The 25,164-nt window shown below is 40.9% G+C and overlaps 1 protein-coding gene across 3 annotated transcripts in view; it reads left to right on the top strand.

The window, feature by feature from the left end:
• RASGRP1 (RAS guanyl releasing protein 1) overlaps positions 1–25,164 on the top strand; it is a 439,223-nt gene that overhangs the window by 229,874 nt on the left and 184,185 nt on the right. For 2 of the 3 annotated variants that reach the window (XM_074365886.1, XM_074365884.1), the window contains one exon: positions 22,912–23,011. The exons of the other annotated variant lie outside the window; for it this stretch is intronic. The gene's annotated coding sequence lies outside the window, so the exon portion shown is untranslated. The remainder of the gene's footprint in view (positions 1–22,911; positions 23,012–25,164) is intronic. 3 annotated transcript variants of the gene reach the window in all.

Below are 25,164 nucleotides of genomic sequence, written 5' to 3'. Positions count from 1 at the left end.
ACCTCAGCTGCAGAAAGATGAATGAGATGAGTAACATGGTCTTCTACCAACCAGGTAGTAAGCAGGGTTCTTGTAGTCCCCGGCAAATTTTCCTTGGGATATTTCTATTTCTTTCATAGTATTTGCCCATAATGGACAATTGGCCAAGGTTGTCCTAGGATTTGAGGTGAAGCCATGACATAAATAAGCTGCATGGTTTTCTTGGAGAGTTTGTAAGTGTTACTCTTTACACTGAGAGACCTTTAGGGAATGACTCTTGTGCTATTAAATGCAATAGTGCTTCTCCATACCATTTCTGATGCTTGAAGTTCTTTGAATCTTCTAATGAAGGTGGCAATGATATGTACCGTAAGGCATGATGGAAGGGAGTCCTGGACTGCAAGTTGAAAAGCCTGGATTCCAAATCTGGCTACTAGTGCGGCTTTGAAATCATTTCTCTAGGTCTCAATTTCCACATGTGTCAAATGTGGAGTAAGATCAGATACCTGCTAATGACGCTTGAAGCTATAATCTTCTAACACTCTTTGTGTAATATGCCCCAGTATCTAGGTTGCCCATTCATCCTTAATTTATTCACATATTGACTTATTTATTTATTTAATATTTTTCTTTTAGTATTTTTAAGTTATGAAAATGTTCATTACACACAAAAAACAAAAAACTTACAAATATTTGTACATCTACCATCCAGATTTAACAGATGTTAATACCTTGCTATATTTGATTCAGATTTTTTCTTTAAATGAAATGAAATGTTATAGATAATAAACCCCTATTTCTTCCCAGGAAATAACCACTATCTTTAAATTAATATATGTTCTCAGTATATAGTATTGTTTTGAATTTTTTTAATGTACTTGAATAGTATACTGTAAATTTCCTTATTTTTGCTGAACTTTATATTTTCCACATTTAGTCACATTACCACCTATGGAACTATTCATTCGTCCATTTCAACAGTGGCTTAGTATTCCATTATATGAATATACCACAGTTTATCCATTCCCTGTTGATGGTCTTTTAAATAGTTTCCAACATTTTGCTGTTAAAAATAACATTGCAGTAACCAACTATGTAGAAGTCTCCTTGAGCACATGGATGAAAGTTTACCTAGGGTAATTACCTAGAAGTAAAATTACTTGGTGGCAGGGTATATTTATTTTCAGCTTTTTTAGATAATGGGAAATTGCGCCAAAGTGCTTGTAGATATTTATACTCTCACCAGTACTATGTGACATCTTGTTTTCCCACATCCTTGCCAGCATGTGTAAGACTTTTAAATTTTTTCCAATCTGATGGGCATGAAATAACATTTTCTTGATGTTTTCATAAATTTATTGGCTATTCAGTATTCTTCTTCATAAATTTTCTGGCATATCCTTTGCCCATATTTTTTTCTTCTTTGTTCTTATTGATTTGGAGGATCATTGTTTATATGTCAGTTTTATGTAACATATATTAATTTTTATATTCGGAATACTAGTTCTTTTTTTGCTTTTAAGAGTAAGGAATATCTTCTCCTAATTTGTGGCTTGTCTTTTAGCTGTTATGTTTGTTTTTTCATCCCCAATTTTTAAACTTTATTACAGCTTAATTTATCAGTCTTTCCCTCTATGGTTGATACTTTATGTGCCTTGGACAAGAAATCCTTCCTTATTCCAGTATTATAAAGATGTATTTTTTTATATTTTTCTAAAAGGTTTACATTACTTTGGTTCAACACCTAGATTTTTAATCCATATGGAATTTATTTTTGCATAGGAAACTAATTTTAATTAATTTATTTTATATGAATAGAGAATTGTCCTGGCATTATTTATTAACCAGCCTGTTTTTTCTCCATTGACTGGGATTGCCACCACTATCATTCACACAGTGTCTATATAGATGTGGGTCTATTCCACTGGTGTGCTGAGCTAACCCTGCTTTAATTACTGTAGTTCTAGAGCAATTCTTGACAGCTAGCCCAATAAATACTGTTTTTATTCTTTTTCTTTAAAATTGTCTTGACTGTTCGTATGAGTTTTACAATCAGTTTGTCAGTTTCCACAAAAAGTGTCGAGATAGTGTTTGGAATTGCATTGAATTTGTAGACAGACTTGATCAGAATTGTTACCCTAATGATAGTAGAATTTCCCTACTATGTGTTCAGCATATCTCTTTATTTGGAGCTTTTTTCTTGTTTTTAAAGTATTTTATAATACTTTCCATAAGGTTTTGTCCATCTTTTTGTTAGTGTATTCTTTTTACCTTATAATTTTTGTTGCTGTTGTACGTAGGATCCGTTTCTAAAATGACATTTTCTAATTTTTTCTAAAATTAAAATGTCCAATTTGCTGCTGCTAGAGAAGGATGTTATTGATTGTGCATGTGTGCGTGCGTGTGTGTGTGTGTGTGTACTGATTCTAAACTTCCAAATTTATTGTTCTCTATCTATGCTAACACTGTTGTCTATAGAATCCTTTGAATTTTCTATTTAGAAAACAGTATCATCTGCCGATTATTTTTTTCCTTTCCATATCTTGTACTTCTCATTTCTTCTCCTGTCTTTTATGCTGGTGGAATCTCTAACAATGTTGAGTGGGGGTGGTGAGCAGGAGACACTTGTCAATTTCCTGGTTCCAGAGGACCCTCTTCTATTGTTCCATCCTTAAGTGTGTGATTTCCTGGAAGATCTTGATGGGGCTTTTTTAAAACATTCTGAGCCTTTGACAGTCCCTTCTGCTCTTCTTCCTTGATAGTTGTTCATGTTCGAGGATGAGTTCTGGTTAGGCAGAAGTTTAACTCTTCAAGTTATGGAGTTATTTATCAGCTAAGCAATTGTTAATTTGGTTCTTATATTTGTGACTTGGGTAATAAATATCGGGCCAAATGAGGCCCACACTCTGATATTCCTTACCACAGAGAAGATATTTTTCTGACCACTGTAGCTATGGAAGAATGTAGATCACAAGCAGCAGTGCTCTGTTCTGTCCCAAAGTTCTAATTACCCCTCCAGATGGAAGATGAAGATAACTTTTGTGTGGAGGGCCTGGCCTGGTGGACAGCTGGCCTCCTTGGGGCACTCACCCAGGCCACTAGGCTTCAGTTATTTTAGAGAGCATATTTCAGGGAGTGCTAGAATATGACTATTTTTATAATATATTGAGTCATAGGATTAAGGAGTAAACTCATGAGAGATCCAGTATCTTTAGTAATGAGGTATGGGGAAAAGAGCATCTTGATTATAAATAAGTTTAAATCCAACATTTTTTAAATTTCCTAAACCTAACTGACTGAACAAAACAAACAGATAAACAACAAAAAAATGTTTGGACTGGGGCTAACGGTGCAGAAAAGTAATTTTCTATTGTAAAAATTCATAAAATCATGAGGGGATACAGTAGTAAATCAATATGATGCAGAAGACCTGGAATAAAGAAGTTTATTATAAAACCAATCTTACCTGTAATCCAGTTTTCTGGGATTGACTCCATGGATGGTGTTTTAAGGACTTTACAGTGAAGTGCATTAAAATCACCAGAAGAGAGATCAGGCCAATGAAGTCTCAGGAGCAGAAGTCTTGTAAGGGACTGGGCAAGTTATTCCCCCATAGAATAGACACCTAGAATGCTAATACTTTTTATGTTCTGATTCTCCTAATAACCTCTACTGGAGAGCCACTGGGAAGGAAGGGAGGAAGGAAAGGAACATGGTTTACAAAAAACATCACCAGTCACCTGAAATAGAATTGCAAAGTGTTGCTGATTCTGTGTCAGGCATCTCCTGATTCTCTGGGATGAGGATCTTACCTGAGTGATGTGTGGCCCTATCTCAGTGGTTAATAGCACACTTTCTCTTTAGCTAGGATGACCATATGTGCTGTTTTGCCTATGATGGACCTGGTGTATGCATTCTGTGGGCGTATTAGTTAATATTGTGACTCTTTAAAAAATGTCCGGGTTTGTAATAAGTATGTGATCATCCCATTGAAATATCTTACGAGCCACTCTTGTAAATATGTTACAGTTGTCTGTTCATGTACTTGATTTCCCTGCTAAAGAGTGAATTCTTTGAGGGTAGGGACTGTATCTTATTCATATTTGAGTACCCAATTTTTATCACTGTGCCTGGCACTTAAGTGATGCTCAGTATTTCAAGAATGAATGGATACAGTGGTACCCTAAGGAGTCCTTGTTTGAGTATTTAAATTAATTAAAGTTCCTTTGGGAAGTGACATTTTGTGTCACTTCTGAGCACCTAAATGAAGTGCTTAAGACTAGATCATAGGATAGACGTCCCCACCCCAATCCCACCAAGGAGAAGGAGTGTGGGGGCTGCATGAAGAAGTACTTTCAAAAGCTGATGTGTAAAGAGAGACAAACTGTATGCTTCACAGTTTTTGGCCAGTCTTGACTTTGAGCCTGTCTTCTTCAGGATGCTATGCAAAGAAGTCCTATAGTAAAAATGATTCAAACAGCCTTTTGAGATCTTAAAGGGAGCTCTGCAGTTCTTTGGGGCGCCCAGCTCTTAGCCCTACAGTCATTCGCCCTACAGTCATTCCCCCTGCAATGAGAACATCTACTGGGAAGGACATGTTCTTTTCTGTACTCTGTGCAGTTCTTCAGACAGGATCACGGATCCATAGCTGGGAGTGGCCTCAGATTATCTAGTTCTGATCTGTAATCCTAAAACTGAGAAAATTGGCTCAGGCAGATTGAGCAATCAGCCAGGCCCGCGGAGCTAGTTTGTGTCAGAAGCCAGCTCAGGCAAAGAAGAACTCTCTTTAGGGTTCCTCCTGTCTACAAATACCATTTTAAAATCGAGCTTGCATCTCTTTCTTAAGTAGCCTGACTTCCTCCCCTTTCCTACTTTCCAAAACCTACATAGAGCTAGGCTTTGCCACTTGACAAAGTCATGCCTTATCCAGCAGAACTCTGTTTGCACAAAGTGAGAATTCAGGGGCTCAGTGGCAGAGGAAGACACTGCATACGGATTTCCAAAGAATTTTGGAAGGACTGAATGGCTTTGGTTCCCCACTGACTCTCCCCTTCAGGAGAGAACATTGCTTGTTCTGTACAACAATAAAGAGAAAAGTGAAGGGGACCCTCGGAACCATTGGGGATGTAGAAGGGAATGTAATTTCCCACAGAGTAGGAGAGGGAGGATTGTTTCCAAATTTGCACAGATTAAACTGACAGCAGTTTCCCACGTGGCTCTTGTGAAGGCAAACCCTTTTCTTTGGTGTGTAACCCCAGCCTAAAAACTAACAGCAACAGATGTTCCATCCGTGAATGCTGAAGTTTGGCAGTTAATAAAGGGTCCTGAGACGTGGCATAAATGAAGGCAGATCGTCTTGGCTGCCTATCCTGTCATGTGGATGGAAAAATGTGCCGGGTGGAAGTAAACAGCCCTCAGGACGCTGGGCTGGCTCCAGAGGGTGGGCTCCGGGATGGATGGAGAAGCTGGCCTTTCTTCCCATCTCACTCAGACCTGTCTTTATTAACGACCTTAGGGAGTGAGAAGGGGCTTGAAAATGAAATTCACAGATGATTCTGAATGGAGAAATATGACAAACACCAGCAGAAGCAAAGGAATAACCTAAAGGAATTAGGAAAATGGGAAAGACAGGGACAAAATGCGAAATCATCATGGAAAAATGCAAAGGGATATGTCTGGGGCCAAATAATCCACAAACCAGATATTCATTGGGCAGGAAAATTTTGAAGCACATTAAGAATAGAAAAGTCAGCTGTCATATGGTTGCTTCTGACAGTTGCAGAAACGGAGGTAGAGTGGGCGGGGGCGGGCAGGGAGGGAGTAGGCTTGGAAGATGGGCAGTCCTTCCAGGAGGCCTACATCTAGGGGTGAAGTGACCTCATTCTAGGGCTCCTCCATCTTCCCCCTCACCTCATGCATTCATGGCCCATTCTGATGTCCCGTGAGGGTGGCTGGGAGGAAGTGCACTGTGAAGTGTGTGTCTGGAGGAGGGAGGTAGCACCCCACCCACCCAGCATCCGCTATGGAGTGAGCTTCCCAGACTGTACTCTTCTTTTTTTTTTTTATTACATAATTTTTAAAAATTTGTTTTATTTTTACAAAATAGACTTCATTGACCAAAAAAAAAAAAAAAAAAAAAATCCAGACTCTTCTCTAGAAGAAAACACGAGAGTGAAAAAGAATATCTGCCAAAAAACGTGTCCTATTTATGTCATAGAGAATAACACATTTGGGGTAATTTTGCCCTTTTTATTTTGATTTGAGAAATTTGTTACCAAAATTCTTCCTTTTAACCTCACTTGTAAAACTTCAGTACTTACAAACTGATGATGACCAGAGATTTGCACATTTTCCAAAACAGCCAGCATGTTTATAACTTGGGAAATTGCTCTGTTTTGGAAAGTCCAGCTGTAGACCCTACTGCAGTGCTCTGTACTGATGAGGGCTTCAGCAGGAGAACTTCTGAAGAAAACCAGAGCCCTCCACTTCTTTCCTATTATAGCGCAGTCAGAGGCCTCCTTTCCCTGAAAGTACATCGTCTTGTTTTGAGTAGCCCTTCAGTTTGAAAAACTAGGCCAGAAATCAAGGTCTTATGACTGCTAACCAAAATTGCCAAAGAAAGTACGAGAATAACTGTGCAGATTCCTGGGAACTTCTTTGATTCTCTAAGTGGATTATTCGTGAGAATTATTCCCAAAATAGAAGTCGAAAGGGCAGAGTTAATAAGTCTGCATAATTGGAGATCATGCTTCTCGTTGCAACAGCAAACCGTTTAAAAAGATTTTGGGGGTTTTGTTTTCAGATATCTTTCCATCTTCCTTTAATCAGAGTAATTCTCAGCAGGACAGTAGATCAGCATCTCCTGATGAGTTTGTTAAAGACTCAGGACTTGTTTCCCCTCAGGTCAGGGCTGTGGGGAATGGGATGGGGCCTGGTGGTCCAGGATGTTGGGGTGCGGAGGAGAGAGGGAGCCGGAGTTGCCATGTGTAGCTGAAACTTACCAAAGCTGTTTGACCTCCCCATGGATGACCTGAGCTGAGCTGAGATCTAATTACCTACTGACTGAGGAGCTTGAGTGTACAGCTGGAGATGCTGTTTCTGGGGGCCCGGCTCTAAGAGTCACTTGTTAAGTCTGAACCTTTGGTTCACGTGTCAGAGGAGGAGACTTGGAGTCATGTGATTCAGCTTCCTGCCTCTCATCCCCACCCTCTTGTGATAACCCTGAAAGCCCCACTCCTGGTCAGTGGTCCAGCTGGCTGAATCTAGTCTGGGCTCTTAGGACTGGACTGGGTTGGGTTGAATCTGGAGGAGGAAGAGGTGGTGAAGTTTTATCTCTCAGTAGCCAAAATCTATTGTCAGTTCAAAGGGCCAGAAACAAGAGGCAAAGCCAGCAGGGTCTGAATAAGGGTAGACACTGCAGTTCGTTCAGGAGTGAAGCAAGATATAAAGGAACTGCTCTGAGTAGGGAAGCAAAGTCCAAGGCCCAGTTTTGTTTTCCAGTGAGTGGGTGTATCCCCAGCTGTTGGCTCTGGTGTGTGTAACTGCATGTCTAATTTAGAAGTTCAGAGCTGAGACACTGCAGCTGACTACCTCTCAGCCGAAAGCCCAGTTCTGCTTCTAGAGAGCCCACTAGGCATGGCCTGTCTGATAGAAAGCTTTGGACTCCCAAGGGGAAAGAAATGAGAGATGCCCAGTGGGGTCAGTGCCAGGCAGTCCGGTATCCATGAAGTAACCCCTGTAATGTTCACGCCCCAGGACCAGTCCAATGAGTAGAACTGAGCTCCCTGGGCTTCTGGAAGGGGCTTGGCAAAATGTGGGAGCCAGGAAGGTTCAGCGTATTCATCCTGGGAGCTGGCAGTATTTGGACTGAGGTGTGATCAGGAGCAAAATTATTGTGGATGGAAGCAGCTGGGAAAAGGTGGAACCTGGGACTGTGAGAGGCATGAAGAAGGTGCACATGGGCCTGGTTGAATTCGCCTTCCAGCTGGAGGCACCTCCATCTGCCATTTTTTTCCCTCAATTACTTTACTTGTTGGTGTTTCATCTCTCGAGTTTTAAAGCACTAATTATGGCTCTTGACAGATTTACATGCTTTATTTTTTTCTCCAGAGACGCAGTAATCACGGGTACCAGTCTCACCCATCATCTTGTCTTATTCCCAACACCTATGGCTACCCTGATATTTTATTAAATTTGTTTCTTTTTTTATTCTTATTTTTTATTTGAAGTGTAGTCAGTTTACAATGTTAGTTTCATGTGTACAGCAAGTGATTCAGTTATACATAAACATACATTTTTTTTCAGATTCTTTTCCATCACAGCTCATTACAAAAAGTTGAATATAGTTCCCTGTGCTATACAGTAGGTCCTTGTTATCTATTTTAAATATAATTATATATATGTATTAATCCCAAACTCCTAATCAACCCCTATCTTTCCCCTCTGGTAACCATAGTTTGTTTTCTGTGTCTGAGAGTCTACTTCTGGTTTATAATAAAATTTGTATGATTTTTATATATTCCACATGTAAGCGAAATCACACGTTTGTCTTTCTCTGTCTGACTTACTTCACTTAATACAATAATCTAGGCCCATCCATGTTGCTTCAAATGGCATTATTTCATTATTTTTTATGGCTTAGTTAATATTCTACTATATGTGTGTGTGTATATATATATATATATATATATATATATATATATATATGTATATATTTATATACACACTACATCTTCTTTATTCCAATCACCTGTGAATGACATTTAGGTTGTTTCCATGCCTTGGCTATTGTAAATAGTGCTGCTGTGAACATTGGGGTGCATGTGTCTTTTTTATATTTGTTTCTTTACTGTGTCTTCCCCCAGTGGAATGTTATCTCCCTGGAGGAGTAATTGTGACACTTTTTCCCCACTGGGTCTCTAGTGCATAGCACAGTGCTTGACACATAATTGACTCTTAATAATATGTTAGACGAATGGTTTGAGGCCTCGTGTACTTCTACATTCAGAGCATGAGCTGCCTTAGTGCAGTGTGAGTGAGTGGTACTCTCCTCCGACCAGAGATGGCTTACATAATGGACATGGGAAGTGCTTTCTTGGGGTTTTAAACTACTTTCTTCTCTTTGGCTCTGTATGTATTATTCAGCAGTTTTTATAATGACCCAAGGGCCCCTCTGCTGGTGACCCATTTCCACCAATGACATTGAGCTCATGGATGTGTTTTTGCCTGAGGTTCTGTGTGGAGTGAGGGCCTCCATGGCACCCAGACTCGCACTCTCTCTGCTGGGTGACTTTTCACCTCTTGAGGAGGCGAAGAACATGGTGGATCTGAGTGCAAACTTCCTAGGTTCTATCCAGGCTCTGCTGCTTCCGGTGTGACCACTTGACCTCTATTCAGTTTCCTCATCTGTAACGCAGGATGATGAACAAAACAGTACCTACTTCTGAGATTGATTGTTGGGGCTGAATGACAATATGCATAAAGTACCAGACCACAGAAAGCACCATACGTGTATTGGGTCTCATTATCATTATTAATATGTGATTATGGAAAATACGGGCTGTCTAATGAAAGCCAGTCATTGTGGTACTCATGACTGTTGATGTGTTGAAAAGATTTTCATGATGCCCTGCACTGTCATTGATGCACATTTGTTTTATAGCCTTTATGTCATTCAGTGAAAAATGGTTAAAGAGGAGCAAGTTTGGGGCTGCTAGAGTAAGGAAAGCTATTTAATGGCATTAGCTTAAAAAAAAATTCATGTGTTTCTTTTTGCTTAGGAGAAAACTATTTTTCAGCTGGTATCCAATAGCAGACACACCTTAAGGTAGCTCCCAATGTCTCATGTCCTTGTATGACTCCCTCCCCTTGAGGGTGGAGGCTGTGATTTGCTTGTAGCCAACAGAATATGGCAAAGGTGAAGGGATTTTGCAACATAACTAAGGTCCCAAATCAGTTGACTTGCATTAATCAAAAGGGAGACTGCCTGGTTGGGCCTGACTTAATCGGGTGAAAGCCCTTAAAAGAGAGACTGGAGCCCTCCCTGAGGTGAGAGGGACTCTTCTGCTGGCCTTGAAGAACTGAGAGGCCGTGAATCCTACATCTGCAAGGAAATGAATTCTGCCATTCCTCATGCCAGGCTGAGGGAGTGCAGAATTGGACCTTTCCTTGGTTGAGCCTCTGATGAGAACATAACACAGCTGATTGCAGTCTTGTGTGATTCTGAGTGGAGGATCCAGCTTAGCCATGCCCAGACTTCTGATCCCTGGAAACTGTGAGATAATAAATGTGTGTTGTTTTAGGCCTCTACATTTGTGGTAATGTGTTATGCACCAGTACAAACTAATACATATCCAATTAGGAAATGACTCTTTTCTCTCCTCAGAGTGGCCTGCAATCCTTTTTATTACACAGATAGAGAAATCATAGCCAGGCAAGAGCACAGATAGAGGACAGACTATCAAAAGAGAAAGCTGTATTGTCAAGCAAGACAAAACTATTTTTAAGCTAAAAAGTAGTGCAGGATGTCAGCATGCTGAGGATTGTATTATAAGAAACTGTTGTGGTAATCAGTTGATAAAAATGCAGTTTAAGATGAATTTTAAGAATATATATAGAACTCCTGCAACTCAATAATAAAAGAAAAAAATAACTCAGCTTTTAAATGGGCCAAAAAATTTGAATAGATGCCTCTCCAAAGAAGATAGATAAATGGTCAATAAACATGAAAAAACACTCAACATTGTTAGAGAAACACCACTCACACACACTAGGACGGCTATAATCGAAAAGACAAGACAATAAGAAGTATCGGTGAGAACATGGAGAAATAGGAACCATTATTCGCTGATGGTGGGCATGTAAAATGATACAGTCACTTTGGAAAACAGTCCCTCAAAAAGTTAACATTATCACCTGGCCCAGCAATTTCACTCATAGGTATATACCTAAGAAACTTTAAAACGTATGTCCACAAAAAATGGAAACAATCCAAACATTCATCAAATGATAAATGGGTGAAAAATGTGGTCTGTCCATACAATAAAATATTACTCACCCATAGAAAGGAGTGGCATACTGATGCATGCTACAATGTGGACGAACCTTGAAAACCTTATCCTAAGTAAAAGGAGCCAAATGTAAAAGGTTGCAGATTATTTTATTCCTTTTAAATGAAGCATCCAGAATGGGCAACTCCTTAGAAACAGAAAGTAGATTTGTGGTTTCCAGTAGTTGAGGGAACAAGAGGATAGAGCATGATCGCTGATGGATATGGAGTTTCTCTGGGGGTAGGGGGTTGATGAAACTTACTCTGTAATTAGCAGTAATAGCTGTACAACTTTGTGACTGTCCTAAAAACCACTAAATTGTGCATTTAAAACAAGTATATTTCATAGCATGTGGATTACATCTCACTATAGAAAGCAGATTTTGAGTTAGTACAATTTAAGGGCCCCCAAACAAGGAAGTAATCAAGTCCACTGTAAATGGCATGAAATATGAACAGCAAGAGTCACCCAGAAGTAGATTAGCTGAGGTGGCAAGAAGTTTAGATTGAAACAGATTGGTGGCCCCTCTGTTCCTCATCCTGACCAAAGGTTTTCCCCCCATATCTTAGTGGGCTAGAACTGGACAGACCGCAAATCAGGGTCCAGGCTGGTCCCTCCCATAGTGGCCTGTGATGGCCTCCATCCCTCACCCCAGCTGGGAATACGCTTCCTTCTTCTCTTTTCCAATTAGAATCCATCACCATATCTGTCAATAGCAACATCTGTTTAGGCTTCAGGTGTTCAGTGCACAAGCTCTGAATCACAAATTAAACATGTCTTGGATTCAGTAAGAAATCATAAGAACTTTGCACGCATAAAGTCTGGTCATGTTTTCTTGATGTCTGAGGCGGTATTATTTTGGTTCTAGCTGATTTGTTCAGTAAATCCTTCAAACAACAAATAATTTGCCTCTTAAACATGTCTACATTGATTTGGAGAACAAATGCGTATCTAAAAATGAAACACGAAGAAATTTGGATAGTAGGGCATAAAAAATGAATCATGTGTGACCCATCCTCTCTACCTCTCCATAAGCTTTTGGGTTGGTTAGGGTATTAACTCACAGATAATACCTGCACGAGGCAGTATGTCACATCCAGTGCTAAAGATATTATTTAATGTCCCCCAGTGAAGCTATAGAGGCTCAATGGCAGGAGACTTTCAACTAGACTGCAGTCATCAGGGATATTCCTCCGAGAAAGAGATGTTTGAGATGAATCTTGAAAGCTGGATTTAATTTAGACAACCAGGGAGAATGGAAAGGAAACTCCAGGCCAAGGGGAATGGCAGGCGGAAAGGTATGGAGGCTAGAATGCTGACAGCATGTGCTGGGAAGCGTGATTTGAGCACCTTTCTGAGGGAGATTTGCTTTGGGAAGTAATGAGACAGAGGTTTGGAAAGGGACGAAAGGGGAGGGAAGCCTTATTTTTGAGAGAGAGGCACAGCGAGAGACGTGTTCTGTAAGTTCTTCTGTAAGTTGGGGCTAGACTGGAAATGCCCTAGCAGGTTCACCCCTTTGATTGGCTCTTCTCTCTCATCGCATGGAGGGAAGAAATGAACCTAAAGTTTCCAGACCTTGAAATTAACTACATCTCATCAGAGAAGACTTCTCTGCATCTACGGGGAAGAAAAACCCTCGGGCAGCACAAATAGAGCGCTGTCTAATGCTCGTGATGATGAATGTGGAAAACTTTCTTTGGAAAAGTCTTAGACTGTGGTGGTATTTGAGTTCCGTATTTATTCTGTGATGCAAGTGTCCTCGCACAGGATGCTCTTGGTTACCAGCCTTGTCCACACTGATGCCGTGCGTACAGGTTGGTGTGGTTATATAGAACAGGTTTTCAGCACTGCTGGCTTACAATTGGCTGGCAGTCAAATTCACAATCCCAGCTCATGCACAAGCAGCTTTACAAATCTCAGACAGACCAGCTTTGTGCCTACTGCATCATCTTGAAAGAGAATATACCTTTTATGGTCTTTCTTGGCTTAAGTTCTTGGCCGTTTGGGGCCTTTCTCTTTGCAGACACATTACGTGGCTGTGGCCATTTGGGGACTACTGCTTTTCCATTCTGATGCGTGAAGGGTGCCATGGAATACTGAGGGGATTGAGTGTGTGTAGGTGAACATTTCCTTCAAGCTAGAGACCTGTTTGTTAAAGAAATTCACCTATCCCTTAGCACAGGAAAATTCTTTGTTTACAAAACTGCCCATGGAAAATTGATGCTTTAGGCAAACGATGAGGAAATGAGCTGTTTTCTCCTAATTTCTCTCCTTGATGGCCTTATGGTGGTGGCAGTGATGGGAAAAAGGCCACATGAGTTACTTTCTCCATCAGGAAAGTTCTCTCTGAGCCATAGAGATCTCTGGGTCTCCATCCAAACAAAACTTGGAGTCCCAGGTGGGCGTCTCCTCCTTGCCACCTCACGTGCCACAAATACTTCTTTCTCTACACCTGTACACATATTTTTCCTCTAATGAAAATGCCTTCCTCAGCCACATTTCATCTCTTTCATGCTCCAGATCCCATGTCATCCCCTTCGGGAAGCAGTCACTGGTAATTTCAGTCCAAAAGAATGACCTCTGGTCTGACTCCTGCTGCCTTGCATGGCCCTCCTGCCAGATGCCCTCATGTTTGTGTTTGTTATTTCCTTGACCAGATGATCTATTCCTTGGGCACAGGATACTTGGTGGATTGAGTTACAATGACTAGAATGAAGATGGGAATTGGGACTTTCTAAGAGCTCAGAGATAGCAGTTACACATTTATTTTGCTTCTAGGAAGGAATCTAAGTCAGGTAGGCTTTGCAGAAACCATTACCGTTAGGGGCCCATCATCAAGTGGCTGTGAAAAGTAGGCGGCCGACAGCACTGCATTCTGGTTTTGGAAGCAGGTTCTTTGTGCTTCTCAAACATCTCTCTTAGAAAAGCCAAAAATTGAGGGACTGGAGCCAAGGTTGGGATTGATGCAGCTCCTCCTGAAGCCACAGGATCGAGAGGGAGGGATGGACAAGACTAGCAGTATCGTCCAGGCTCTGGAGCCTGGGCCCATTGGTGTGGCATCAGAGGAACTTCCTGTCTTGCTTTGTGGTGATTTTGTATTTTTAGGGGCAGGGACTAGGACTATCTTACCCATCATCATTTCCCACTACCTCTTAAAGGATCTGGCACATGTTTAGTGAATAATTTGTTAAGTGATGACAGAATGATGTGATCTATGAGAAAGGAATATGCTATACCGCTGGAAGTTAAGGAAAGTGGTAACCCCCAAAAGGGTTTCTGCACATGCACTTGTATGCTTGATGGAAGCTTAAATAAGAATGACCTTTCTGATTCATCCCAAAAGAAGAGCACAGGGGGCCATTTCTGAGCTTTCCCTTGGGGGAATTTAGGTCGAGCATCTGCTAGGAAAGGCAATTACATCTCTATTCAGAACATCAACTGTTCAACCACTGCTCTGTGTCTTAGCCCATGAGACACTGGGAATTCCAGTGAGCCCCATGAGGCCTTCACCTTTCAGTTTCAAAGGTGGCTGATCTCATAGTAACGTTGGCTATACCAACAAACAAGAAGCTGATTTTTAGAGTGAACCAAAGATAAGTGACAGTTGCCTGCATATCTCTGGCTTGCTTGAGAGGTAGACATCCTCTGCCATCACCTAGAACTTTTACGGTTGGTATATTTGTGCCTCCTGGGGAATTTAAGGCTCAAGAATTTCCAAGGATTTCCTGCGACCCACTTTTACACACATGTCTTTGTCACTCACAGAAGGCATGGATCCCTGAAGCTGGCTGGTGAGCTCAGCATCCAGGTCTCAGGAAATTCCAGGTTACCCACAAATATTTCAGGAGTCCTGGAAATTCTCTCAGATGAACCCAAATACACAGGGGTGGGGTTTTAACAGGGCCAGATGGACCCAGAAGGCATCTTGGTATTTACTCTGATGGGCCCCTGGGGAGGCTAGAGGTCAGGGCGGGGGACCTGCATACAGTTAGCTGAGGAAGAGCTGTGTTTGCCTGGTGCTCTCCCATCATTCCAGCACCTCCAGAAAGTGTTCTTTAGTGGCTGTTTCAGAGCACACAGCAGGCAGCAAGAGGCACCAAGAATCTCTTGGCTCTTCAGGCCACGAGCCCTGTGCTCCCTGCCCCCCCGCCTGAATGTAGACCCGAGGAGGAGGGTGTCTGGAGGGGAGGAGAGAGAAGGACAAGCTTCACTCACTGTTGGCCTCACCTCTAACCACAAGAAAAATTTTTCACCATTTCCATTATTTCTGGCCTAGAGCCACACTGTAGGAAGACAGGCTCTCTGTTCAGAGAGGAGGAGAGATGGGGTCTGCTGAGGGAATAAGGGAGGCCTGGAGGGAGGGAAGGAGAGCAGGAAAGCAAAAAGACAGAAACAGAGACAGGCAGAGAGAGGAGCAGTCAGTTCTGACGGTTAATGGGCGGGGCCAGAATGTCCAGGCAGGTCTCTGAAGAGCAAAGTGTGTGTAACAAAGTTAAATGTGTACAGTTAATTGTGAATCGTGTTCAGTCTTACACATTTGGATGCAACTACACTATGGTAGAAATTCCTTTTAATTCTGTATCACTCAAAGAAACTTCAATATTCATGAGGGAAGGGAGGTAGATAAACATCAAAGTTGCTTGATTCATTATTAAATAAAATCTGGATTATTTTTTTCCCCTCAAACAATTCCGTGATGCAGTTTCTATTCCCACCCCTAAAAATTATAAATAAAAATATGTGGTAACACCGTGCCTTGTAGGTACCCAGATTAACTGTGGGTTATATTCCTTTCTGATTCACCTCTGCAACTTTGTGGCTTTCTCTTCTCTGGAGAACATTGAAACACAAAGGGTGAGGATGACTTGATTTTGGAGATAACTTGCAATCCTCTTTGATTTTATTTTACAAGAATTATTATTCACACACTTGGGTGCTAAGATTATTAATGGTTGAAAATTATTCACAGTGCACTTCAGGAAAGATTGAGATGTGCTGTTATGACTTAAGACCCATAGCTTCACAGTTAACCTTCCCAGATGTTCCAGGCACAAAGATTATTGTTGTCTAGACATGGGGGACACCATGAGACACTTTCGCCTATTCCCAACCAGAGCTACAACACAAAGTAATGCTATTCTGAGCATTTAACTTAAAAATAAAATCCTAATGGATCAGAGCAGATAGAAGCTCTGAGAAATTCTGAGACTCTGTATCCTAGGAAAGAAAAGTGAGAGGAAGAATAGAGAGGTATAAGTAAAGAGAGGGAAGATGAGGTGCCAGTGTATCGGGCATTTCCACAGAGAAGAAGGGAAAGATGGCGCCCACAGACACACACACAGATACAGAGGAAAGAGAAAAATAGAAAGTTGACAAAACAAAGAAGGGTGTGGAGAAACTCCCTCCTGTCCTTGAGGAATCTAGAAATTTCTGCAGATCACCACCAGCCATCGCAGTCTTTCAAAGGGTGATATTTATGATTCTTCTCAATACACATCTCACCCTAAGAAGACATTTCTGGAAGAGACTTTTAAGAACTTCAGTCACTAAGACAATGTCTCCATTTTTTTAAGATATAGATTCACTTTTAAAACTTGATCTTTGACCTGGAAAATCTACATTGTGATTGCTTCTGTGAGTTTTTTAGATGTTTCAGGTTTAACAAAATGAATCCTTATAATAGAATGAAGTAGTAAATAAGACTTGAAAATATAAATCGTTGCTAACTTTAGTATTTATTAACAGTCAAGAAGATTTTCTCTTAACTTCCAGCAACTACGTGTGCTATTTAATCAGGAGATTGTGAGGAGATTGTGCTCCCAGGCCTGCCCTTAATCTCTTAAGTCCTTTAGGAGCCCCTGGGTCAGAGTTTCCTCCTCCACCCAAGGACCAGTCCAAGCTTGGGTTAAAACTAGGCAGAAAAAAAGAGAGTTCAGCACTTACCACTACCTGATGGAGCAGGGCCAAACTTGAAGAATCCTGGCAAATGAAACCAATAAAAGGGGCTGGTGCCGACTCAGTGGACCAGGGGAAATTTTTTATGTATAATTAGAATCTGTCACCTTTTATCCTGGGTCAGTGGACACATTTGCCCCATTGGCAGCTCATTTAATCAGTCACTCTATTCTCTTGAATGTTAGAGAATTCTTTGGTGGGGATAAGCTCAAATGATTGATTTAAATTAAAAAAAAAAAAAAGAGCAGGGTAATGGTTTTAAAACTCTTTGGACAATGTATTTAAAACCCATAACCTGTTGATACTGTAAAACAAAGGATGCCACTCACCATCCAGTTCTGCAAAGATTAAGTCATTAGCACTGCAGTCGCTGACCACAGAGCAGCCTGAAAGGGATTCGGGGGAAGGACAGGATGGGACACTCTGCGCTTTGAGGAAATACGCAAAACCCTTAGATGTTTCAGGAGAAAATTTTTATGAACCTGGGTTCTTGCATCTTCCCATACTTAGAAAAGCATTAAAATTATTAACTGAAATAATCCGTTCCTCATGACTTGCACTAACCTTCTACCAAGATGTTAGCTGGGTTGCATGTACTCCTTAGTCAGAATCACTTATGTACTGGCCTTCCTCTTTAGAGCAATTTCTCAGGATTATAGAGTGGCTGTCTCCCAGGCTCTAGTCCTCAGTACGTCCCCAGTTAACACTGAAACCCACAGCTCTCACATTGTGCTTTTTTTTTTTCCTTCAGTCACCAGTAATGATGGCATCAAACTCAGAATCTTCCCCTCTTGCCTGATACTACTCTGCAAGAACCCCAAATTTGAAATTTGCAATCAGCTGATGTTTCTTTTCTCTGGGCCCTATATTGGGTCCTACCAACTTCTCCTTTAATGTATCTGTATATCTCCTCTGTCCCCAGGCCAACAGCTAAAGTTAGAGTACCCACCTCAAGCTTGTTTGTTTGTTTGTTTGTTTTTGAGGTATAATTTTTTTAGTTTTATCAAGATATAAATTGACATACAGCACTATATAAGTTTAAGGTATACAGTATAATGATTTGCTTTATATACATCATAAAGTGATGATCACAGTAAGTTTAGTGAACATCTCATACAGGTTCAAAATTTCAAAAATAGAAAAAAGTCTCCTTGTGATGAGAACTCTTAGGATTCACTTTCAGCAACTTCCGTATGTAACATACAGCAGTGCTAATCATATTTATTATGTTGTATGTTTCATCCCTAGTACTTTTTAATCTTATAATTGGATGTTTATACCTCTTAATCTCCCTCACCTTTTCTTTCCTCCCCACCCCCATACTCTTCCCCTCTGGTAAAACCTATTTGTAATCTTATCTACATCTCTGTTTTCTATTTTGTTAGGTTTGCTCATTTGTTTTTTGTTTTTGTTTTTGTTTTTAGATTTCACATATAAGTGAAATCGTACGGTATCTGCCTTTCTGTGTTTGACTTATTTCACGTAACACAATATCCTCTAAGTTCATCCATGCTGTTGCAAATGGCAATATTTCATTTTTTATGGCTAAGAATATTCCATTGTGTGTGTGTGTGTGTGTACCACATCTTCTTTATCCATTATATTACTCTATTGATAGACACTTAGGTTGCTTCCATATCTTGGCTCTTGTAAATAATGCTGCGGTGAACACAGGGGTGCCTGTGTCTTTTCTAATTAGTGTTTTTGTTTTCTTCTAGTAAATACCCAGGAATGGAATTGCTGGGTAATATGGTAGTTCTATTTTTAATTGTTTGATGAACCTCCATACTGTTTTCCATAGTGGTTGCACCAATATACATTCCCACCAACAGTTCATATGTGTCCCCTTTTCTCCACATCCTCACCAACACTTGTTATTTGTTGTCTTTTTCGTAAAAGCTTTCAATATAATAATAGTTTTCCTTTGGATTTTCTGTTTTGTCCCTGTTCAGCACATCCAGCAAACTGGTACTGTATCGTGGCAGAGTGTTTTACTTCCTGGCCTACAATGGCTTTGTGTTTATGTTGAGACCAAGCAGAGAGGCAGGAATGCACCACAGAGCAAGCACTGATCGACCCCTCTGTCACTGATCCCCTGTGAGGCCCTAGGAGGTATGCCTTATCACCTCAAATCTCCAATGCTTCATCTGTAAGATGCGAGGTTTGGAGTAGGTGGTTTCCAAAGATCTGTCCACACTAAAATACGGCCGTTGGTATCCTGCGAACTCCATGAAATCTTCCCTTCATTTCCCATTCCTCATTCCTCCAAACTGTGTCCCCACCCCCACCCCATATAGGACGGTTACCTTCTACTCTGGTCAGGCATCCTAGTCTGTGCCAGTAGGATCAGTTCCAGCACTTAATCTTGGCTCAGCCCACTTTTTTCTCCACGTGATGAACCCTACCCCACCTCCTTATCCGTCCAAATTCTGCACTTCCTTCACGATCCAATGCAAATTCATCTTCTAGGAAGCCTCCCCTGACATCACTGTCTATGATGGCATCCCCTTTATCCAAGCCCCTGAAGCAAAGTGCCACATTGTCATCCCAAGGCTGGTGCTCCCAGAGAGGAGGGCCTCTGCAGGGAAATTATGATGAACTTCCGAATGAAGGGAGTGGCTGTAGGTCGTAAGCTTTTAAAAGCGTGTGCTTGAGATGAATGTTAAAAACCAATTCTTGTTTATTTATGTCTTGCTGTAAAGTTAGATGTATAAATGGTAGGAAGAAAATTTTATCCACTTGATAATTAATTATGGAAGATTTTCCCTTTGCAAGAATAGTGTATGTATTGTCATAGGTAAAGGGGATACTTTGAATAGATGAAACCCCAGAAAAGATGCTCAAGGGACAGTAGATGGATGCCTAAATGCCAGGTCAGGAGGGTATTTCCTGTTGACTATAGGACTTTCATCTTGTTGAGCACTAAGCTGAGTGGAGTATTCCCCTGTAACAGGATGCTGGATAGGTCTTTTCTTGTTGTCTAGAATTTCTGACATAGTCCCAAGATGAGAACAGTAGAGGAAAGGTAGTCTCCCATTCCAAGGAGGGATGCTCCACACACACACGGGACTTACTAGGAAACAGGCACGCTGAGCCTGGGATGCCTGACCCACTACATACCTGCAGCCTGTGGAAGGGAAACATGGAGGGAGGCATATAGTAACACAGAAGTTGGGGCTTACTTCCCACATACAGAATTACAAGTATGTCATCCTGTTTGGGGGGAAAAAGGAATCAGATTGTAACTAGATTGTCTCTGATAGGCTATAGGCCAAATAGGATAGGATGGTATTTAAGAACGTGCCCTTGGAATCGTATGGCCTGTGTTCAGATTATGGCCCTGTCATTGACTAACAGGGGAGCCCAGGAACTTACGTCACCTCAGAGAGCCTGTTTCCTCAACCTTAAAAATTCAGATAATAACAGCCTCTTCTTCACAAGGTGTTGTGAGGATGAAGAGAAGTAAAGCTTATATTATACACACCACAGAGCCTTAGCCAACCATGGGAGCTGTTACTGTGCACCACACATTCAGCCGCCAGCAGCAACACTCAGCTCAGAAAGACTTCCTTCTCCGTTTGGAGCAGATACTTACTCTTTATGTGAAAAATCCATTTCCTGTTTCATAGGAGATTTTGCTTCCCGAGTAAACGATTATAAATCTCAAATACACATCTGGATCATAGTGGCTAATAGAGAGACGAAGCAGAAAGCATGCAGAAATGATGGGAAACCTGTTTTTGCAGTTTCTCTAAAATTTTGCAGCTGATGGGGGCCCTTCAGTGGGAGAATCATCCACTCTAGTAAACTGTCCCCTGATTCTGTCAAAAGCAGGATTATCTTTCCATTTCTTCCTAGTTGTTGTGTGTGAAGGCAAAAAATTTAGGAGACATGGAGAGTTGTGGAAAGAATCGCATGAATGAAACTCTGAGTCAGGAACCATAGGCTCATACCGCTTTATTCTTAGGAAGGTGGTGCCCTATATAGATAAAATGGCTCTGCTGTTGATGACAACATTGAGTGCCTGTTCTGCTAGGCATCAAGGGACAGTGAGCCGTGCTCTTTATATTTCTCCATGTCACCAGTAACTCATATTTGGCCTGGGTTAGAGCACATTCCTCTTGGTGCCTGGAATACACAGGCTGTCTCCTAACTTGGCTGATCTTGCCACAGATGGTTACTGTGACCTGGGATGTCTGACAGCCACACTAAAACCAACTGAGCCAATTGGCTTAGACACTCTTAGGGATGAAGCAGGGACCCCCACCTCTGAGATGACAACACCCTGTGTCTAAAACAGCCTGTGGGAAATTTACAGGGTCATGTAATGTTGTTTACATGCAGATAGGAAAGAGAAATCCATTCCAGCAGGCTTCATTCTAACTACAAATACCAGAAGAAGTTATAAATACACAAGAGGAAAACCAAACAATCTGTTAGCATTTTCTCAGAATGCCTAGAAAAGTGAGCCAACTGCATTAGTGGTTACAAAGGGCTTGGGCAAAATCCCGTGACCCTTGGCATCAGGTGTTTTCCCTACGCTAATTTTGTAGATAGCAACTCTTGCCTAATATTTTAATGGTTAAACCAAGGACAGCATAAAATATATGTATTTTTTTAAGAGCCCCATTTATATTGCAATCATTTCTCTGTGCTGCTCTTAAGGCAGCAGGAAGCCCCAGGCTGGCCTCTGGGCTTCCTCAGAAGTTTTCTCTGACCTCTTTCTTAATAGCCAGAAGTTACCAATAAACACTCAACTCACTACCTCCTGTTAGTTCAAGTTCAATGTGAAGTTCCTATCTGGTGTCTTTAGAGCAGGGTTCCAAGTCAGTCCATTATCAACTTTCATGCCTAGCTGAAAGTCAATTTTTTTAATTTTAAAGATTTCAGTTAGCTTGCAGATTTGAGCAGTTCTTTAGCCTCAGTAGGGAAGAAATGGAAGCTTCATCTCGTGGTAATTCGCCTGGATTCTCGATTGTGGGGGAAAGGTTGACCCACAGCGCCATCTCCTGGTCCTATCTGGTGCGTTGCACTAAGTGTGAGAAGCGTCAGGGAACAGCTGAACACTTCTAAGAGTGACTTTCAGACCATTAAAGTACATCAAGCCAACAATGGTATCACTGAACTATCCCTAAAATATGGAAGTGTGAGCATGGCCTTCATAGAAATCCCCAGGACACTGCACAGTGCCATGTATTAAAATCCACCAATGTGGTATACACCCAGGTACACTGAAAGCTCCCAAGAACATACAGGTGTTAAAAGGAAAAATGAAAAAAGCCTCTGTGAGAAAACTTTCGGGAGAAAACTACTAGGAGGATAAAAGTAGAGTATCAATTATGATTATAAGCATAGAAAAAGAAAGGAATGAGGAAAAGTAAAAAGTGAGATGCAGAAAGATGGCAACAATGTGGTTGATTTCTTGTTCTAGTATCACTTAATATTACATGTTGTACGTGCAACCTCACTTCATGATGGTGTATCAAACTTACAGGGAATAGTCTCCCATGTGGAAAAAAAATGCAGCCAAATCACACATGGTTATTTCTGTCCGCCTTGCCCAACAAACCATTCTTTTTCTCCCTAAATCAGCTGTAGATCATTTGTGTAAGGACCCCTGAAACTGAAATCACGGGAGAGTTAATCCAGTATCACTAATCACTAGGAATTTTCATGCCAATCACACAGTCCCTGCAACAGTCACTTCGAAACCTGGCTGGTACAGAAAACCTCGGAGAGCTATATTAAATATATTTTATATATTTGCTATATAAAAGCAAATTTCTTAGCTTTACTCCCAGAGCTGCTGCCACAGAAGTTCTAGGACTAGAAGTCAAGAAACTGCAGGTTCAAAATGCTACCCAGGTGATTCTAAAAGCAACCAGCCCAGGAGCTAACAATTGCCTCCCCCCACCCCTTGCCCCCGCAGGAGGGTTACAGCTGTCTCTCATTGAGACTCAGTAAGATCCTGCGCATTGTCAGTCCTGCGCTGCTTTCAAGAGTTGTGGCTTCAGCTCTAGTCATCAAAGGTAAGCCTGCTTTCCTACAAAAATTTGCTTACAGTTAACAGGTTTTCTTTGGGGTAGACTGTTTTTGAAAGAAGAAATAACCCAATCTGCTTACCTGGGCACGAAGCGGAGCAGGAGTGATGGGACTTGGGGAAACCTTCAGATTCCCACCACCTCCCTGAAATCTCACAGCTCGCCCTTCTGACAGTGAAAAAGAAAGGGCTGTGTGTCGATGGTGGGGGTCTGGGAGGTTCCCAGGGAGAAGAGTGGAACATAATTTAATAGAGAGTGAAAATCATGCCTTCCTTAAAGCAAAAGTGTTTTGATAGTCCCAGAAGCGTCGGGTGGTCTGTTGAACGATCTGCTCAAACTTTCTGTGATTCTGCTGTTGCTCACACAGTTCAGGGAGGGCAGAGAAAGAAGTTGGCTACAAATAGGAAGTACAGAAGGGGCAAAACGGAGTCTTTGTAACCTGAACTACTATTGTTGTTTTCCTCTCCGTGAAAAAATTCCATGTCAGTTTAACGTATGTCGCAGTAGTCAATTTCACAGAACACCAGTTTCATTTTATTCTGTTTCTCTCCAGAATCTCTGCTAAGCTGTTAAGACATTGACTTTAGTCCCATTTGTCAATCTATAAGCATATGCTCTGGGCACCACAGCTTTACAGAGATGATGAGCTGATTCCTATCCCAAAGGGCCTTTAGCTGTAACTAATGAGACATGTATTTATGAAACTATTAGTAAGTAAAAAACACCACACAGACTTATGGTGTGATTTGGTCAGAATGGGGTAGTATACAACAAGGTATACATTTAAGTTACTTTTAAAAGATAATTTTAAGTCATTAGTTACAAAATGACCTCATTTCTTACAAATTTATACTACAGGTATGCCCCTTCCCACATTAAGCAAGCCTGACATATATAAAAATTTAGATTTACACCAGCTATAAATTAGGGAGATCTGTTTCTAAAATAAGTATTCACTTTAAAAGAGGATTTATCACAGCTCCTTTGAAATTGTGAGCTTACAGTACAATTTGAAAGCAAGTTTTGGTAATTAAGAGCACACGTTGCAGAGCCCAACAGCTGAGTTCAGTGTGAGTGCTGCTGGTTTCTTGCTGTGTGAATTTGGACAAGTGAGTCAAAATATCTGTGCTTTAGTGTTGTCATTTGTAAAAAGGAGATATGCTAGTATGTCCCCACAGGGAAGTTTCAAAGATTAAATGAGTTCATTTAGTAAAGTTCTTGGTAGAGTGTCTGGCCCTTGTCTGCAGCAGAAAGTGAGGCCCAGCACTGTCAGGGCCAGGGAAGCTCCTGGATTGGGTAGAAAATTTAATACTAAACAGAAATTTATTTTCTCCAGAAAGATCACAGCATAATGTTTGTATGTCTCTTTGAAAAGCAAATAGAAGTTATCCCTGGGGAGATGGAGGAAGAATTACAAGTGCTATTATTTAGATACATATTTTTCCCCTTGTGTCTCAGTCTTACTTCTCTTTGACATCAAGTGATGACAAGATCTTCCCAACCACTTAAGAGTCAATCCTAACCAGCTAAAAAGAGAAGGAAATTTCCACAGCAGAGAAACCATAGAAATCATATTTCTAGCTAGTTGCTGAACTTGTTCCCATCAAGAATTAACAAAGATAGATGGTGAGTCGATAGATGGATAATTAATTGCTCCTCAAACAATCAACGCTGAGCAATAATTGTATATAATTTATTTGCATAGAAAAGTCATGCTTTCTGATCTTACACATGTTAGCAGTAAACATATAACTGAAAAAACAGTGATCATAAAAATTATTCATTTCACTGAAACAAGGCCAATTTAAAGCTAACTCTAAAGATGGATTTAGCAAAAACTCAAGGCAGATGAACTGCTGGTTCAGAGAATATTGTTATGTTTTGATTCTATCCAAGCCTACTGGAGTTTAAAAATTATGATCCAAATAATGCTAAGTGTTTTCTTATATACAATAGTGGGTAAAATTCAAGATAAATAGTTACACAGATTTTCTGAATACTGGTTCAGTTTGATCTATTCTGGATTTTTATTTCAGTCTCCAGTGCTTGGCACTTTTCTTTTGTATGTCTTATCCCAGTAAAGTACTTGAAAAATCGGTAAGGGCCATGTCTCCTATATTTTTGAAGTTTTATATTCAAAT

The sequence above is a fragment of the Camelus bactrianus genome, chromosome 6, assembly GCF_048773025.1.
Source record: "Camelus bactrianus isolate YW-2024 breed Bactrian camel chromosome 6, ASM4877302v1, whole genome shotgun sequence".
NCBI lineage: Eukaryota > Metazoa > Chordata > Mammalia > Artiodactyla > Camelidae > Camelus > Camelus bactrianus.
Note: the sequence above shows the minus strand (reverse complement) of the source record. Positions and strands in the feature narration are given on the sequence as shown.